A 3,851-nucleotide genomic window follows, 5' to 3' on the forward strand; every position below is an offset into this window, starting at 1 on the left:
CAACAACCTTCTTAAAGGGCCCATGCTAGGCTACTCTTTCCTATGGAGGGGTGAGTGGACCCTTACAGCTCAGTCAGACCCAGACCCCACCCTGAATATTTGGGACCAAGTCCCAGAAGAGATTAGACCTATATGAGTTAGGGTGGCCCACTTACTTTTCTTCCTTTTGCCCTTGCAAGGATTGGAGGCAAGGTCTCATATTAGGGCTAGGAGGAAGGACCCCACCCCACATACTGCTTTTGGGCCTCTTTGCTTCTGAGGTCTCCTCAGGATTCCATTTGGGCAGAGAGGCATCACCCTGGGTCCTACACCTGCTCTATGCCCACTGGTGTTGCAACCTTGACCTTCTCCACTCTGCAGAGCCTCAGTTTTCTAGTATGTAGAGGAGAGATGTCCTACACTCACCCAAAAGGCAGGAGGGGTTCTCAATTCCGTGGTATCATTTGCCTTAGAATAGCCTTGCAAGGTGGGTAGAACCACCCCTTTCCCCATTTCATGGAATAGGAAACAGGCTGAGAGCAGGAAGTGGTTCTTTCAAGGACCCCAGGTGGAGATTAGGTCCCTGACCATTTGGTACCCAAATCCCAGGCCCCCTGACTCCTGAATTTGGTTGTTTCAACTTCCTGGGGCTGCCTCCTGAAAATCTGGCCCTGGATTTAGCTTCTACCTAACAGTTTCAGGCTGGAGCCTGGCTCCCTCCCAGGCAACAACCTCATCCTGTCCCAAACAGGAGTGGAAAAGGCTATATTATTGTAGAGTTCCAGCACCTAGAGGCTCTGCCTGCTCTCTGCTGGTCCTGGCATCAGCATTGCCTGGCCTCAGTTTTTATGTCCAGCGAATGGGTGGACGCGTACCCCTGCAGTGCTCTCCCTTCTTGTATCAGAATTCCTCTATCACACCTGCCTGCTTAAGGCCACCCTCAACCCCATCCCACCAAGTACTCTCTCCTCAGCCTCTCCCCTTGACCAGTAACATTCTCACCGTGTGTACAGCATTTCACAACTTGCAACAAAATTAAGCCCCATTTGAGATGAAGAAACTGAGGCTTAAAGAGCTTATGGGACTTGAGTGAGTCTACACAGCTGCTAAGAGGTGGAACCAGGTCTTTTGATCCCAAGCCCAGCACTCCTACCACCAAGGCACAGTGTGATAGTGCCAGGTCTGTGAGGTGGTTGTGAGCACTGGTCTTGAACTCAGCCCTGATTTAAAATTTCAGATTTTTCACTTAACTGTCCAAACTTGAGCAAGTTGCTTTACCTTTCTGGGGCTCAGTTTCCTCATTCCTAAAATTGTATTTGTGAGGACTAAATGCTTTAATGTACTTCAAGTGTCTAGCCCAGTGCCTGGTATACAGCAAGTGTTCAACAAATACTTGTCCTTTCTCCTCTTTTTCTGTTGTCCTGCTGCACATCCGCATTTCAGTTTGCATACAGCTTCACACTCTTCATCTCCCTTGAAGGAAAGCCCTTTGAAGGCTGAACTTTCCCCTTCAGAGGCAGCTGCATATAGTAGACGCTCAATAAATGCATTGTGGGGTTGACTAGGACGCCAGTTGCTGCTGCTCTGTGGGAATTTTGGCAAACCTAAGAAGTCTCATCTAGATCACCCTAGAAGGCCTGGGGTGAGGCTGTGCTCAGTTGGTCTTAGTGGCTTAGCTGATTCTACAACTTGCTCCTTTTTTCCCCTTCTCCCCTAGTCAGCAAGGCACCTGGTCCTAGTTAGGGGTTAATTTCTGGCCAAACGTGGGCCTGGGGCAGGGGATGGCAGCTGCTGGGAAGACTGTGTTTGGAGGAATAGAGCTTTCATTTTAGGAATGAAAAAAAAAAAAAAGGTTGGAGAAGGGCTTTGCCTCTTTATGAATCACAAACTTGGGCGGAGATTTCCAGCCATCCCATCTTCCCATTCTTCCCTCTCTCCATGTTCTGCCTGATTCCTACCCACACAGATTTACCCACCAGGAGTCCACTGTCTATGGAGCCGCCCGTTGCAGTTCAGGATGGAGTCAGGATTAGCTCGAAGCCTCCCTTGCCTTGTCGCTAGCTAGGGGGAGAAACAGGCCTGGAAAAATAATGGCAACCCATGCTTGCTTCTCTGCTGGGCCTCCCAGTTTATAAAACATTCACCTGATCTCTTGACGACCCTGAGAAGTGTGTGTGTTAGGCGACCATGCTTCCTTTTCACTGATGAGAAAACTGAGACTATAATGGAAAAGTGATGCTGGGGCTCTGGCACATACAAGCCTGGCCTTTGCTCAACCTGTAGCCCAGCATTTGAACCCCGGACCAGTGCTGAGTGGCATCATGCCAGGCAGACTGGCAGAAAGTTGGGGCCCTGCATTGCTTTTGAACTGGTTCCTGACTACTTCCTACTATCTCAGAGCAAAATCTCTGGACTGGGCAATGCTTGCTGCCTGCTCCTCAATTGTCCCCTCTCAACCTCCTCAGCATGCCCCTGAGACCCCGAAGCTCTGGCATCCTCAGGCCTTCTCCCTCTGCATTCTGACCTTTGCCATGACTTTCTCTGGCTTGGGTTGGCCAGGTATCCTCAGTGACCATCTCTGACTGCTCCTGCTTCCCTGGCTACATCTCAGCTTCCTCCAGGAAGCCCTTTCAGCCCTCCTTCCCATCATTCACCCCCTTTTCCACAGACTCCCTGGAGAAGTGATGTCTCTGTATTCTCCTCATGCCTAGCTAGATCAGGAAGTCTGACTCAGGGTCTCCCCTGTCCCCTTGACTGACTCTTTCCCAGCAAAGTACAGGACAGCACTCCCAGTTTGGTGAGAGGGAGACTCAGAACACATTCAACAAAGAATAAAGCAGGATGCCCACAGTCCAGGGGTGGAGAAGGATTCCAAATTTTCTGAAGCTACACTGACCTGTGGTATGTGCTGCCTCAGTTTCCTCAAGAGATCTGCTTCTGGGAGAACAAACAAGAGAGCCCAGCATCACTCCTTTCTCTGCAAGCAGAACTCAGCCAATCATGTTGGTCAGGCCCCCCTGGTCACGCTTACCCTCAGTGCTTCTTGGATTAAGAATGCCTGCTCTGGTAGTGGCTGTGGCTTGGTCCTGCCCTTAGCCACGGCCCGGCACTCTGAGTGACTCCATATTTTGCACCCTGAACACCTGGGCCCCACCCAAGGAACCTGTGACCAAAGCCAGCTTGCTAGTAAATGGTGAGCGCTTATGCCCTATATGGGATGGTACCTGAGCTGGGGTGTGCTTTCACTATCCAGGTCCTGCCCTCAGGGAATTGGCCTTCTGCCATGAAGAACACAGAACCCAGACCACTACTGTGCAAAGAGACACAGGTTTTTGTCCCTGATTCTGTGCCCCTGCAGTCTCATGGGCAGGAGCTCCACATCAGCAGGCCCCAGGCCTGGGCCTCTGACAGGGGCCTCTGCTAGGAGTGGTCTTGCTCCTGCTCTAGGCTGAAGGCATTGATGGAGCTCCTCCAAGTGTAGAGGCCAGGCACAGGAGGGGTGGGGCAGCTATTCCCAACAATTACAACATTCAGGAGCTGAAATATCATGTTTGCTGCCCCCAGCAGCCGTCTGTGGGCTGGAGGCCAGTGGCAGAGTTTTGCCCTGGCCAGGGACAGGGTCTGAGCCATGCCACAAGCCCTTCTGGACAGACAGACGGGGGGTGGGAGGACCCTCTCAGAGCCTCTGTTCTCAGGAGCAGACACTCATCATGCCACAAAGGCTGTGGCTTCAGTGGCTGTGACCAGCTGGCCACAGCTGACTCCCTTGGGGTTGCACTATTTCTAAATAGTGGTTCATGTTGTTAACCCTGCTGTGCCCCACCAGTGGACACCCAGCTACCTACAGAGAAAGCCTTGGGAGGGGGAACAAA

The sequence above is a fragment of the Myotis brandtii genome, unplaced genomic scaffold (genome assembly GCF_000412655.1).
Source record: "Myotis brandtii unplaced genomic scaffold, ASM41265v1 scaffold838, whole genome shotgun sequence".
Lineage (NCBI taxonomy): Eukaryota > Metazoa > Chordata > Mammalia > Chiroptera > Vespertilionidae > Myotis > Myotis brandtii.